Source organism: Martes martes (genome assembly GCF_963455335.1).
Source record: "Martes martes genome assembly, chromosome: 4".
NCBI lineage: Eukaryota > Metazoa > Chordata > Mammalia > Carnivora > Mustelidae > Martes > Martes martes.
Genome location: NC_137891.1, coordinates 116365608 through 116381403, shown reverse-complemented (window position 1 = coordinate 116381403; position 15796 = coordinate 116365608). Strand labels below are relative to the sequence as shown.

At 46.3% G+C, this 15796-nt stretch overlaps 1 protein-coding gene across 3 annotated transcripts in view; it reads left to right on the top strand.

Moving 5' to 3' along the window:
- LRRC8D (leucine rich repeat containing 8 VRAC subunit D) overlaps positions 1–15796 on the top strand; it is a 120612-nt gene that overhangs the window by 8356 nt on the left and 96460 nt on the right. For 2 of the 3 annotated variants that reach the window (XM_080800918.1, XM_080800920.1), the window contains exon 2: positions 13425–13574. The gene's annotated coding sequence lies outside the window, so the exon portion shown is untranslated. Of the gene's footprint in view, positions 1–13037; positions 13116–13424; positions 13575–15796 lie in introns of those variants that run through there. The other variant, XM_080800919.1, reaches the window with a different exon arrangement.

Genomic DNA, 15796 nt, shown 5'->3' with positions numbered 1-15796 from the left:
CTCTAGTCTGTTCTCTTGTCACCAGTGTTGGCGATGGAGTGCCACTTGTAGTGGTGTATGTCGTAGGAGTTTACTCCTCCTCAGGAGATGTGACCTTATAGCAACTGCTGTGCGTAAATATATACAGACGTAGCTCGCGTTTATAAGGGGTTGCCGCCAAGTGCTTGCGAAACTCATGCCATAGCAAACGTATGCAGGGAAACAATAAAGAATCCTATCTGTGTCCTCTAAATAAACAATGAATCCGTCACTATCCATATACCTAGATCACATATTTATACTCCATTCGTAGATTTATTCTGCTCAAGTATAATCATTTCAGGGGAGTGAATTCATTCTGTTAGACTTTCTACTTCAGCGGTTTTATTTTTCACACTAACATTTTAGCCAATAATGAAGTACAAGTCAGGAGATGGTCTGCGGTGTTAATACAGCTTGCACAAATGCACTCCCGTCCCATGCACACGCGCCCAGAGAGGGAGGGTTGCTTTTCTCTCTCTTTAACCAAGTTCTTTTCAGATGTCTTTCTATTATGGTACATTTTCTTCTCTCTTAGTTCTTTTCCTTACACGTTATTTGTACATGGCAAATGCTGTACGTAGCCGAAACTTTGTAATCCTGTCTGTAGTTTCTCCACCAACCAGAAGGAGCCTTAGTGTTGGGACGCCAGCGCTGCCCTAGGGTCTCAAAACAAACACCAGGCACCACCTGAAGTGGGCCTCATAGAGGACGATCTGTGGCAGCTGGTCCTCAGCCTCCGGGTAGGGTGATCAGGAGGGTGTGGGGTGGACATGGGCTGAACTAGAAAGTGCAGGTCTGTCTAAAGGGGCTCTGTTTAGCTGATCTGTTCAGCAGCCAATTGTTGCCATATGGGAATGTGGGCAAGTCTTGCCAGATCTTCTGATTTTTCACTGTAAGCCAGAAATCTGGATTATTACTTTAAAATCTCCTGATTTTAAAAGATGGGCTAACTCAACATTTTAAATAAGAACTTCCTGCAGACCGGGGCGCCTGGGTGGCTCAGTGGGTTAAAGCCTCTGCCTTCGGCCTGGGTCATGATCCCAGGGTCCTGGGATCGAGCCCCACATCAGGCTCTCTGCTCTGCAGGGAGCCTGCTTCCCCCTCTCTCTCTGCCTGCCTCTCTGCCTACTTGTGATCTCTGTCAAATAAATAAATAAAATCTTTAAAAAAAAAAAAAAAAAAAAAAGAACTTCCTGCAGACCAAACAAAATGGCTTTGTGGGCTGGATACAGCCTGCAAGCTTTAGGTCCTTAGAGATAGGGAGCCCTTAGTGGCCAAGTAAACAGAAGCCTGGGATCTGAGTAAAAGCGCAGTACCCTTCGACAATCAGTTTAAATGGAAACAGATCAGAACTTGATTTCATTGTCTCTGCACCCCCTCCCCCATACACACACAAAGCAGAAAAGCAACAACAATAATAACAAAAAACCCCCAAAGCCCCATACTTGTAATGGTAACAATTTCTGCCCTTTAAATTTGTTACCCTGTATTTCTGGAGTGAATGCATTTGAAGCGTTATCTTGCTTGAGGAGTAGTAGATTCAGTGACAAACGCTTAGTTTGGGAATGAAGCATGGAGGCCTGGGTATGGGGGCAGAGGGGGCAGGTGGGCCCAGGAGTAGAAAACCAGGGGTAAGCGCCAGTTGGAGGTAAATAAAGATCATCTACCCTCCGAAGATAAGGGAAGAGGAGCATTTATTTGTATCTCAAACTCGATCTGGGTAATAGAAAGCAGAGGGCGAGACAAGTAGAGTCCTTACAGGAGAAAGGGAAAATTGTGACCCGATAAATATTTAGAAGTAGGGTAGAATCTATGTGGGTGGGCAGAGAGCCATTATGTTGCCGTTCCTCCTGGGAGCGCGTTAATTTGTGTTGTGGCTCCTGCAAAAGGAGAATTGGAGTGGAAAGGAAGGGAAAGGGTTCCCATCCGAAAGGAGCATCCAGAGACAGGAAAGGAGAGACTACAGAGTGGCTGGTAATCAAAAGGAAGCCGGGAGAGCTGGCAAATGTCTGCCCTGCAGAAAGTTGGCTGGGTTTACATACAAACCACAGCGGCGTCCGAGGGGTCCGCCCGGCAGCCCCCAGCTCCCACGGGGCTCTGGACACCAGCTTATTTTGCTTGTGGAGGGCTGGTGTGCGCAGCATGACTTGGAGCGGCCCCCACGGTCCTTTTGTGTGAAGTCAGCGGCAGCACGACTACGTCTGCCTGGTCGATGAGCTGTTGGGGAGCCACGGAGGCTGGGTTTCTGCCCCTGCTCCCTGGCGGGGCGCCCCTGTGCAGGGCACGACCTGAGACCCCTGCTGTGAGCCGCTAGTGCTGCCGCCTTCAGCTGTATCTGCTCTTCTGGGGAAGAGCCTTCCTCGTTTCCGTGAGTGTGTGGGACAAACGCCTGCTCAGAGAGGAGTGGGTACTTGAGCAGACCCTCTTAGTAGCTGAGGCTAGACTCTTAGCCTGAGACGGCATTTTTAATAGCATTGTTCTCTTAATCATCCCCAGTGTAGCACATTGTTCCTGGAGTTTCAGCATTTTCTGGGAAGGAAATCTTTTGATTCATCAGCAGGTTTTATTCCAGTCCATAGGACTGTCATCCCTGTGTGAGCTGAACCATGGCCCTCTCAGCTGGTGTAACTTTGAAGTTTTTAACGCTTTGGTTGCTTTCAGAATAAAAAATGCATTTTTAAAAATGTGTGCCACCCCCGCCCCCACATTAGTTAGTTTAATGCAATGAAAGTCTTTGGTTTTGGTTTTTGGTTTTCATTATGGAAGCCAGTTTGCAGTATTGAGAGAATGGGTGCAGATTTCCTTGCACTATTGCTGGGAAGAAGAATTCTTCAAATTCCACGTTTGTTCTTCCAGGGACTCTAGTCCACAGATGGAAATCCTGGAAGATCCTATCAGGAAGTGAAACCTGTAAATAATCTTTGTGCTGGTTTGGGGCATTATTGATAAACAAATTTATATGAGAAGTCTTCTTGAACCTTCTTGTAAAATACACTTGCAGAACACAATCTTAGAGAGGAATGCCATTCTGGAAATAATAGGACACACTTAGGTAGTACTCACGCCTGCAAGCACTGTTTGGAGCACTTTGCATGGAGTAACTCATTAGCTCCTGACCCCCCCACCCCTGCTGTGTAGCCTAGGGCACTGAAGCTGAGTTCTGCAGTCTGGCTGCACTTCCCCATGACCTTGAGTAGCTGAGGGACTCAGGGCCATACACTGGCAGTGGCCCAGCAGTGATGGGAACCCAGGCCCTCGGTGGCTTCAAGATCTGTGCTTGTGAGGACCGCATTCTTGCCTCTCACACTCTCTCACATGCAAGGATCACAGATTTGCTTTAGAAACTCCTTTGCTTCCCACATTACCTCGGCTTTAAATTCAGGATCAAGATTGGATTTGAAGAAAGAATGACAATTTTGCCCCTTGCCCAGTTGCTCCTCCCCAAACCAAATGAACACAGTTGTCAGGAGGCCGTTTCCATCCAGAAACAAAAAGCCGCAGCTCTTCCTGGACCAGGCTGCCAGCACAGTACACAGATCCTCCTCCGGGCCGCCGTCTGGGCCTCACTGCTGCTGACAGCCCTCACCCCTGGCACCGGAACTGTTTTTAAAAGCACAAGAACGGTTTTACCTTTACCTTTACAACTAGTGCATTTGGGGTGCTTCTGAGAACATTTTGAAAATCACTTTCCACACTGGATGTAAGGCAGTGGGAGGTCCATGGATCTGGAGCTTGAGGACTTGAGAGCTGGTGTTGGCCCTGGCTTCTCCTGATGATGTGGCCTTGGATTTAGTTCATGTTGGGTTTTCATCTCCAGGGGGAATGATGGAGGGGATAGTAACAGCAGTGTGCCTGGTTTGAGGAAAAGCAGGTGCCGTTGGGCAGGACAGTCATTTGTCCACAACAGTAGCCGTGTGTGTCAGGCAGTGAGGGGACCGGCGTGGCCTGTGTGAGCCGTGGCCATCATTGTCCATGGGTGAGCGGCGAGGGGGATGCTTGGAAGTACTCGGGAAGGCTTGTGTTGATTTGAACGTCTTTCCTTTCCTGTTCTCTCCTTACCTGTGTTACAGTGCGGACGATCGTGTGGGTGTCAACTCTGTTTCTGGCCTAAACTCCTTTTCCTTGGCTTTTCCCCCCTCCTACTTTGGGCTCGCCTCCAGTTTGCCTACAAAGTGCTGTTTGTTGTCAGGGTGAAGCAGGCGATTCTCTGGGCAGCGACACTGTGGCTGCGGGCAGTCACTGTAGTTCAAAGCAAAAAGTCAGGCTGGAGTAGGAGGGACACTGACATGGCTTGTTCGTTAGAATTTTGTACAATGGTTTTTGAAGGAAGAAAGGGGAGTAAGAGATGACTTGTCAATAGAAATATTATGAAATACCCTTCATGACGGAACAAAACTGGGTAAGGAGAAAGGGCATTAAGAAATCACTGCTTATTTGAAAGCAAATGCTTTCTGAGCACTGTGTCGTGCACTTCGTTCCTGTAGCTTAGGAAACAAAAATGAGTAAGAAATGGTAATGAAAAGCTGTCCTCTCGGTGAATTTTTAGGTGGTCCGTATCGAGCCAGACATTTTTCATGCCTTGTCTTCACTTCAGTCATGAAGGTTTATCATTTATCATTGTTATCATTTATCATTGTTACATTTCAAAGATTACAAAATTGAGGCACAGTGTGTTTAAATAACCTACTAAATAAAAGGCCCTTACACTAAGGATTGCAGTGCTGGTTGTACCGAAAAGAACTACACTTGGAACCTGGATCTGTCCCTCATCCACATTATAAAACATGAGTTATGGATGCCCCTGCTCTCGGCGGGGACACTGGCGTGCACAGTGCAGTACAGTTCCTCACAGCATCACTGTATATATGGTAGCTCCTACGTGAGCTACATTTTTTTGGATGTTTGCTCAGAGGAAGGAGAGACTGATGTTTAATTGGAACGATCAGAGAAGGGGCACTTGGGTGGCTCAGTCAGTTAAGCATCTGCCTTCAGCTCAGGTCATGATGCCAGGGTCCTGGGATGGAGGGTCCCTCCCCCCGCCTCCCCAACATGGGCTCCCTGCTTGGTGGGGAGTGTGCTTCTCCCCCTGCCCCTCACCCTGCTTGTGCTTTCTCTCCCTCCCTCCCTCACTCTCTCTCAAATAAGTAAATCTTAAAAAAAAAAAAATCAGAGAAGATTTCACACACACAAAACTACTTCAGAAAATTAACTTGAGCAGGGCCTTAAAGGATGTGAAAGATGCTGACTGGTAGAGAAAGGGTGGCAGATTGAGAGGACACTGGGGCGGTGAAGTATGGAGATGTGAAAGCAGCATGTAATGTGTTTGGGGGTTGGTGCTCTGCCAGAGGGAGAGATGTGGGAAGAAAGGATAGCAGAAAAGCAGTTTGGGACAGATTTCAGAGGGCATGGAGTGTCCTGCTAAGGAATTTGGACTTCATTCCATTGCTTTGGAAGGTTATTCCACTGAAGGTTCATGAGAAGAGGCATTACTTGCTTCAGTCTCTGACTTCAGCAACTCTGGTCATGGCGTGAAGAAAGGAGTAGAATGCAGCAGAGGTTTCCCCAGTGTGGCTGCACCTTAGGGTCCCCTGGGAGTTCAGATGGACAGTTTCACTGACTCACTCCCAGCAGTGATTCTGATGATATAGATCCGGGGTGGGGCCTGGGCTGAGTGGCCGTGTTTATAAGGCCCTGCAGGTGTGTCTGAGTGCAGCCAGATCAAGGACTAGGTCCTGTGGGCATTGGGACATGGGGGATGGAGCCTGATTGTGGGTTTGTCATTGTTTGAATAATTTTTAAGCCGTGGAGGGGGCCACTAATCAATGCTTGGGTAAGATAATTTTCACAACTTGGTCATTTTCACATACATTTTTCTGTACATATCAAGAACGTAGTGTGGCTCTACTCTTTATGCCTTTGTGTTATATTTGCCTTTTCCCCTTTATTTAGAAGGAAATTGAATATGTAGGATTTCCTTGGTGACTGTTGATCGACGATCTCTCAGAGCATGAGTTTTAGAGTCCACTGCCTGGGGCAGGGTGGCTAGAGGGCTCCCAGTTCTGTCCAGTCTCTCAGGAATTGAATGAAATGCTGCTCACTTGTACATTTCCTGGGAGCCAGCCTGAACTTAAGCCATTTTCCCCCCAAGTGTTACAGACCTCTCTTACTCCCATTTCTTGAGTTCTAAATCAATTACTGACATTTAAAGTATAATTTCTGCTGGGAAGGCAAACAGCTCTACCAAGGGAGAAGCAATTTCTCAACATTAAAGAAATTAAATATTATAATTTATGCTTAGAAAAATAATGTTAGTCCAAGTTTTAGCTCTCTTCTCTCTTCCTTCTCTGCTGTTCTTTATCCTGCCGTGTCTTTGCAAACCATTCTCATGACCTTCTGCTTGTGTGGCATATTTGTAGTGGGGCCAGATTATACATACACCACTGACTTTTTCATCTGACCTCCAAATTCAGCCTTCGAGCCCCTTCGTTTCTTTGGATTTTGCTAACAAAATCTTCCTGTTGCAAGGAATATTATTTCTCATGGAACTTCACTGATGGTGTGTGGAATAGTGGGATCATGCTTTTTGAAATTCAGACCTAAAGTCCCAAAATTTTAAACGTACCCAGTTTGCCATTGCTTACTTTACTTAGCTCAGCCTTGGCATCTTAGGTCTAGAGGTGGTTAGTACCCATTGGACATCCTAGCCCCTCCCTGAAAATTAAAAGGAGCACAAAAATGAAACTGATTTTGTTTTTCTTCACCTCTGTTAATTTAACGGATTCAGTCAGCTTGCCCTCGTTTGCCCTTTTACACCTCCAAAATTAATGTTATGTGCACATTTGATTATAGCAGAATGAGTGATTTCCAAATTACTTGTGAACACTGTTCCTTGTCGTTCTTTTCTTTGTCATACTAGTAGATATAGCCAGTGTTTTTCTTTCTAGCCTGCTTAATGCCTGTGTGGTTCTTGTTGCCACATAAGTTTCAGTTGATTTAGTGATCCTGATTTCATGGGACACTGTATCAAATGCTTCAGGAAGATCAAAGTACATGGGGTTCATTGCATTCCCTTCCCTTGCTAACTCATTTGTGCCGTAGCCAGGCAGTCCCCGAGCCTTGCAATCCAGGATTCCACTCAAGGCAGGGAAGCAGCTCTTCTTCCTGGCTTTTCCATTCTTTCCAGTATTCCTTTTTTTCAGCAACATGCAGCAGGGTGTATATCTCTTACCCCTTAAAAGCATTTTTGCTGCAAAAAGGAAAAGCTCTGAGGCTTTCATCTGCCATACCCATGGGAATATTCCGCCATGAACTTTCATGCTGGAAAAAGCAAGCCCAATCCAATTGTGCCTTATTGGTAGTAAAATGTGTTGGTTAAAAGTAGACTCTGTGGCCAGCTAGGCTGCCCAGGTTCTGGTATTTGCTAACAGTGTTACTTTGGACAAATTAGTATCTTTGCGTCTGTTTCCTGATCTGTGATACAGAGGTAGTGCTAATTTCTACCCCATAGGGTTGTTGTCGGGAATAATTGAGTCAAGACATGTAAAGTGGTTAAAATTTGCTTTAGTTTAAACATTGATGAATAATCTTTCAAAAGTTTATAGTAATGTTGCGGATTTTCTAGGCATTTTGTTACTCTTTTATGCAGTTTGCCATGCCCATTCCATTACAGGCAAAGGAAAGGAAATGAAAATCAACTCTCCAATTTTGTCACCTTAAATTATTCGCGAATTGCCTTTTTTTCTTTAAGATTCCATTATATTAGATCATTGAGAATTGATATATTCAATAGACAGTGATGTGTGTGACTCATTCCCTATCAACTCATATATTTTGCTACCATCAGATGTGTACAGATGTTTATATATTTTTAAAATCCTTTTTAAAAACATTATTTTCTTGGTAGTGAACATTATATTTATTTGACTTGTTGGGGCCAATATTTTAAGTTGTTGGGTTTTTAATATATTATTTTTTAAATGGGTGCCTAAGGAGAATTAATTTTTTTAAGAAAAATATTTTATTTATTTATTTGACAGAGATCGCAAGTAGGCAGAGAAGCAGGCAGAGAGAGAGAGAGAGGAGGAGGAAGCAGGCTCCCCGCCAAGCAGAGAGCCCCATGCGGGACTTGATCCCAGGACACTGGGATCATGACCCAAGCCGAAGGCAGAGGATTTAGCCCACTGAGCCACCCAGGTGCCCCGATAATTAAATTTTTTGAAAGATTTTATTTTTAAGTAATCTCTATACCCAACGTCGGGTTCAAACTTGCAACCCCAAGATCAAGAGTGACATGCTCCGGGTACCTGGGTGGCTCAGTGGGTTAAAGCCTTTCCCTTGGGCTTGGGTCATGATCCTAGGGTCCTGGGATTGAGCCCCGAGTCTGGCTCTCTGCTCTGGCTCTCTGCTCGGTGGGGAGCCTGCTTCCTCCTCTCCCTCTGCCTGTCACTCTCTGCCTACTTGTGATCTGTGTCTGTCAAATGAATAAATAAAATCTTTAAAAAAAAAAAAAAAAGAAAGAGTGACTTGCTCTCCTGACTGAGCCAGCCAGGTGCCCCTAAGTACTTTTTTTAATAAGGAAGCAGAAATACCAATTACAGAAGATAAATAGACAAAACATGCTTTCCAAAGAAAAATGTCTTACAGGACAGTATTTAGTCTACTCAGTGCACATGACGATCAACAGTCAGTAAATAACCCAAGGCTGTCCATTGCTAAGTGTGTGCCAGGAACATTTTGAATACTCTTAACTTGTGTACAGGTATTTGCATTTAGTCAAACTTTTGTGGTTTCTTGCTATCCTTTCATATTTATGCTCTTTAAAATTGCTGCCCATCAGCCACTGTGGCCCACTTTACTTACATATTTGCATACTAACTGAAGAATGAGAAGGGAAACTTAGAAAAAATATAATGAGATTTCATTGTCACAGTTTGACTAGTGGATCTTATTTATTATTTTATGAAATAATACTCAGCTGCAGCCCCAGAGCGTATTTAACCTAATTTGTATGGCGTTCCATTGCTGGGGTTTAAAATCAGTTGGCCTGTTGCAAAATACATGTTTATAATTTACACTTTACAGACATTTGGCAAGGTGATGAAGTAACGTGATGCAGCTGAGGGAACACTACAAGTTGTGTTTGAAAAGTAAGATTCTTCTGAGTAAAAGTTGTGTAGCACAGAATAATAAATCCACAGCCAAAATGCACCCACTCGTTTCTCTTCAATTAAAAGGAGGAAGAACAGACCCAGGGTGAGTTTTAGCTCCATTACCTGCTGCTGCTTTGAGAAAATGACTTAACATCTGTGAACTCCGCTGCTTCTCCTCACACAGTGATAATGATTCTTCCCTGAAAAAGCAGTTCTGAAAATTCAGGGGTGGAGGGCAGGGCACGTGAGGGTCCCATGTAAAGTTACTAATTCTACACAGCATGGGTGAATCTGTACGTGTGATTGGAAGCTGGGGAAACCGAGGCATTGAGTTGCAAGGTGTACCAGCCCAGGCCTATAATCACCCCGGCCCTATCTTTCAGCTTTGTAGGGGGTCTTCTAAGTCATACTGTGGGATGCTCTAAGCAGTGCTTTCCTTCTCAGCTTGTTCAGAGCCAGGAAACTCTATGCCTAGAAGGGACCCTAAGCTGTCTTGCAGGGCAAGTTTGTTTTTTGTTTTTTGGTTTTTTTTTTAAGATTTTATATATTTATTTGACAGATCAAAAGTAGGCAAAGAGACAGGCAGAGAGAGAGGGGAAGCAGGCTCCCTGCTGAGCAGAGAGCCCAATTCGGGGATCACTCCCAGGACCCTGAGACCATGACCTGAGCTGAAGGCAGAGGCTTTAACCCACTGAGCCACCCAGTCGTCCCATTTGCAGGGCAAGTTTAAGAAAAAATGATTTGCACCCCTCTACTGCATTTTTGCCATGGGAAATGACACTCTGGCTCCTTGAAAATGGCTAATAACCCTCTGTGGGTAAATGCCAATCAAGCCAGCCAGTTGGCTCTCAGGACATCTTCCTTGAATGCCATGGCCCAGGTTTTGCAGAGGCTGGGAGGTGAGTGTGAGTGCCAGAGACCTCATTCACAGAAAAGCCTGTTGCATTGCCGCCCTGGAAGTGCAGACATACAGGGACACTGGTGTGGAGGTTGCTAATACAGAGAGGCACTCTCTTAGCTAACCAGACAGCTTGTCAGTTTCCTTTTCCTTGTTTGCAAAATCCAGCTGTAATAATGACCAAGAATCCTCATACAACGAAATCTGTGGCAAACATTTTTAACCACCAAGGTAAGGTCTTTGTCTTTCTTTTTGAGATTAAAAAAGATAAGCACCATCATTTAAGATAAAAGAGTTCATCATTTCCTCCTGCACACCTGTTAGTCCTCACAGAAGTTATCTCTTGTCACTTAATTTGGATCCTCCAAAATAGCTTTCATGATGTTGCCATCTTCATCCATGGACTGTCGTACTTAGGGAGAGAAGATTTCAAAATGAACTTCCAATTCTCTTCCAAAATCAGTTTTATTTCTTGCGGCATGATTTGTACCTACTGGAGAGCATATTTTTTTCTCTTCTTATGAGGTCATGATTTAAATGTTTTTTTATTTTTTTAAATTTTCTTTCTTTTTTTTTTTTTTTTACTCAACAGGTGTAAGGTAGAAACACTTCTCTATGAAACACAGAAGGTGCAGGAGAATAGCTGAACAGTGTGAAACTATGATATGATACTTAGACCTTGTGGCTGTTAGGAACCAGGTCTGGGACTGATGCGGTTGTAGGAGTGTTGTATGTATTACCCAAACTGTACACTGTGGGATCCATGCAGGTTAATTTCAGCATGTTTCCTTTGGTTTTTCTTAAGAATTTCCTTTTCCTTCAGAGGTTTTCCTTCTAGGCTCTTGGAGACATAACGAGCAACAAAAATGAAGGCAGGGATACCAAAGTGTATTTTAAAATAGAATTGTATCCTCAAAAACATGGTAATTATTGACAGGCCTTTTTTAGATGAGAGAGAAGTGAGAGAAGTTTTGAGCTCCGTGCTTCCCTCCCACCATGTACTTTGTGGGGGAAAAAAATGGCAGTGCTTTGGGAAAAAGTTTTAAGTCTGAAAAGAGGTGGACTGTTGACAAGTCCAGGAAAGCAAAGAACTGTGAGATGGTAAAAGGGGGCAGCCGAGGAAGAGCTGGACTCTAAAAGGATGCTGGAGACCCTCAGGACTAAACCGTCATTAGACTGGGCATGCCTGATGGTTGGGACTGAATCTCTGCTCCTTCCCCCCACCCCCAAGCTACACGTGGAGCCGTTTACCTCGACAGTCTACAACTCCAGAACATGCTCCTTAGTGAAGGGGTGGGCAGGGGCAAGTGAGATGCAGGTCATCTGGACACAGGATAAGAGCACTCACTTCCTCCCTCAGTCTCCACAAGGGTCTAGGGTCTCACCATTGCCAAGGTTCTTAATCACCTTTTTACATGTGCTTTGTTTCTTAGCTTGTCAGGAGGCTGATAGCATGCTACTGACAGGTGAGTGTGAGCTGAGTGCTGAAGCAGAAGGAAATAGAAGATAAGAGAATTTCAGCAGTTCCACTAAAAGTTTGGGCCATGTGTGTGTTGTGTTGTTTTGTTTGCCCTCTTAAAAAATCCCAGTTAGAGAAAAAGAATTCAGGGAACAAATATTAGTCAGCCGATTAGGTTCTGAACTTGCTCAGACTTTGTACCTTGGCATAAGAGAAGCTACCCTAGAACCTTTTGAACTTTTGCCACTGAGTAATTCCGAAAAGGCTGAAAGAGCCAGTAGTAGATAGTAGGAAAGAGCACAGTGTCCTCTGCTTGGGTAATCAAGGTACATATTACCGAGGTGGGTAAGGACTCTGGGTAGTTCAATGGGGTTACAGCTTGTAAATTGCAGGATCATTTGGAGATGAAGAAATGGATCACAGATGGTCGATGGGCTGGATTTTCCTCCTAGGATTCACTATTGTTTTGAGAATTAGCAGAGTGTAGAGGAAATGGCCCAGATTTTATACTTAGGAAAGACCTGTTATTCAGCTCTTCATTTGACCACTTTCTAGCTGAGACATCAGGACAGTTACTTAACTTCTCTGACCCTGTTTCCTCAGTTGGAAATATGAGAATAGGACATTTGTAGATCTGTTGGGAAATGTTAAAACTAAGAGCAGATGAGAATGAGATGCTGTGTAGCACTGAATAGGAACTTGACGTTCATCAATTTCTACTTTAGTCAAAATTTGGCTTTTTAGGTAGAATAATTATCCTGCGGTCCATGCTGAGGCTTGAAACATGAATAACTTTTATTTAAGCCAACAGCTGGATGATAAAAGGAGCTGTTTATCCAAGGCGGTCCTGTAAATGCCTTGTGACCCTAGAGATAGGAGTGCAAGGGCAGGCAGGGTACCGATGAAGCCATCCACACCTGGAAGCCCAGAAACTCGGCACTGAGCACACATACGAACTCCCTGAGCTGGCACCCTCTGCATATGGCAGATGCTTAAACCCTCTGTTTACTGTTTTTTAAAACACTACCCTGAAGTTCACCTAAGTCAGAGGGTAAGGCAGTGAACCCAAACTCAGAAATTTGGAACTGCTCTGTGATTTCATAAGCACCAAGAAATACTTCCTTGTTTTCTGAAAGAATACACCATACCATTATCTGCTGTGTGGAATCGGTATATGGAATGTTAGAGGACTGTGAGGATGAGGTTGTCCTGGAACTTACCCGCCCCCCGCCCGCCGCCCGCCGCCCGCCGCCCGCCGCCCGCCGCCCGCCGCCCGCCGCCCAGTTTGTGGCAGCTGTGAGCACGCTTTCTTTTGAGTCAGCCAGGCGCAAGACAAGTAATTTCCCATCCTGAGGCTCTTTGAGTTGCTGAGTTGGAGTGGATGTACTGGGACGTGGCTATTCACTTAAAATTTTTGCATAAATCCAGCCTCCACTCCCCTGGAAAGGCTCGGTCCTGTCTTTACACCTTCCCCAAGGCGATTTTGTTCCAGGGGCGGGGGCGGGGAAGAGAGGAAAGGAAGAAAACGGAGGCGCACTACACGCGGCGCAGCGCTGCGCTTGGAGGAAGCGTGCAGTCCATTGACTGGGTACATGTGGGGAGGGGAGAAGCGGGGCAGGGGTTGGAAACGGAAGGGCTGTGAGCGCGCTGGCTGCGAGGCCTCCGGCAGGGGGAGGCTCGGCCGGCGCAGGGAGCCACCTCGCCGGGGAGCCGGTGCGGCGGATCGCCCGGCCGGGGGGCACAGCTCCCGGAACGACCATGGCGAGGCGGGCGGGGGCGGCGGTAGTTATGCAACCCGCAGCCCCCCCGGTGCTCCTTCCCGCCGGTCTGCGCCCCTCCCTCCACTCCGCCAACACTCGGATCTCTCGTTCTTTCTCTCCCCTGTGTTTTCAAACAGGAAGTGCACGGCTGTCTGTAACGTGCCGCCAGGTCCCAGGATGGAGGAGTGAAGTCTCCGTCGCCGCCGGTTCCAGCCTGCGGAGCGCCCCCCGCTGAAGCCGAGTCCCCGGAGAGCGCCCTGAGGGAGCAGGGTGGCCGCCTGGTCCAGGTGCGTGCGGTCAGATCAGGAGCCCGCGGGCCGGGCGCTGGGCTGTCACTGGCCACCGCCCCTGGGTGCCGCCGAGCCAGTTCTCCAGCTCCGCACCGCAGCCTCACTTGGCGCGTGTGCCTGGTCGCCCCTCCTCCCCGCCTTTACCCCCAGGGGTCTCCGGGACCGTGGCGGTACCGCCCCGGTGTGTGGGACCCTTCGGGAGGGCGCGCCGGCTTTGGGCAGCTGCGAGAGGGACCTGCCCGAGCTCACTCATCTCAACTGAAGCGGGCGCTTTCCAGCCTGGGCTGCCCGTGCCCAGGAGGCTTCCCGGAGTCCCCAGCTGCCCTCTCCGCCCTCTCCGCCGCCGCCTCCTGCCGCTGCCCGAAGCGGGGCGCTTTGTTGCTTCCTCGCCGACCTGGGGTTCTCTACGGGAAGGCTCTGGGAGGCTTGGGTGTTATGAAGAGCAGTGTGTGTGAGAAGTGGGAACCGAGGCGGGGAGAGAGGGTGAGTGGCGGGCGAAGTGTGAGGTGGAAAGTGGAGGGAGAGTCTTGGTGCCCAGGCTCCGAAATCCCACCTCTTCAGCCCAGCACCACTTTTTTGGTTTTTTGTTTGTTTGTTTTTATTTGGGTTTTTTTGTTTGTTTGTTTGTTTGGAGTGGTGGGGGGTGGTGAGGTGGGGAGCCAGGCTTTCAGGAACTGAGGGAATTAGTGATGCAGGCTGGCACTGGAAAGGTAGCGATGGAGAATGAGGGACAGCTAGTTCTGAGGTGTTTAGTCTGGTGTCTGGCTTGTTAACTGCAGTTGTGGTTTCTTAGCCTGGCTCCCTTGCTCAGACAGAAGGTCCTGTTAAAGGTACGAGCCAGACATCTTTATTGGTTATATTCCATTTTCCATCCAAGTAAACTTGAGAATGATTTTTCTCGAATTCACCAAGGAGATGATAGTTTCACATCTGTCCATATCTTGCTCCTTCTCTGACGTTCATAGGTGGAGAGCAAACCGTGAGAGAAGAGAGGTCTGTGTTAGGCACAGACTTTGTGCTTCTTCATTTCCCTGCCAGCTCCTGTCTCTGCAGTCCAAGTCAGATTGACTTTTCCCCCAGTGAAAGCCTGGCCTTGTTTCTCCACCTATATTTATCCACCCGGTGAAACTCCAGCCTGGTGGATGGTCACTAAGGGAGGTTGGATGGTTGAGAAGACGTCAGTTTGATGGTCAGATTTGGCCCCAAATGCAATGTTTGAGCAACGGGAACGCCAGTAGCATCTTCTTACTCTTCTATTTCAGAGGAAGGGATGTGAACAACTGACCAGGGGAAGGAAAGTGAGATTCTGCCAGGAAGGGTCTTTTTCTGCAGCCTGGAGGGAATATGCACAACCCCACTACCACGTGCCCGTAGCTCCTTCACCTTACTGGGCGCCCAGGTCTCCCCAGGAAGCAGGGTTAGTTGTAGATTTAAATTCATGATGTCATAGGCTGGCTGTGCCATTCTAATTTGTACTTTTGGTAATAAAATAGATATCCTGTGTAATTAATTTTGCTTTGAAAGGAAAATCTTTTGTAGTCAGGTAGCCTAGTAAATTTGTACTGCCCTCTCCCTCCCTTTATTTTTTCCCTCTCAGCAGTGATTTGAATTCTCTGATCCCAGTATTCCAGTAGTCCCTCAGAACTTCAATCTCTTCTAAAATGCAGCTGCTCTAACCATCGTGATAATATCAATAATTGGCATAATTGTGTTAGCAGTAAACAGCCAAGATACATTATAAGAACTGAGCAATTAATTTCATCTTTTCTCGAGATAGTTGGACGTGGACTTCTTAAATTTGAATTTCACTGTGATATGTCTGTGTTTATGTCTCTTCTCTTGCCCAAATACATGACAAGATTAAAAGTGAAAAGAAGTCAGTGAGAGAGACTCTTGAATGCCCTGTACAACCAAGTATACTCCTGGCCCTCCGGTTCATTAATTTGTTTGAGGACTTTGTTCAGCATCAGTCACTCTGCTTCAAGATAAAATAGAACAGCCTTTGTGATTCTCTAAACTTGAACCCTATTTAGAAACAGGATTTACTCCTACCCTAGCAGAATTTAATAATAATTAAATAATAACCCAGGAATAATGATAGCGGATCTTAAGATCCTCATTTTCTGTTTACAGAGCACATTTTCTAGAGCTCGTTTGTAATTTGTTATTCCCTTTAATAGTCTGGTGAAGTAGGACTCGTTTACTCCATTTTATGGAGA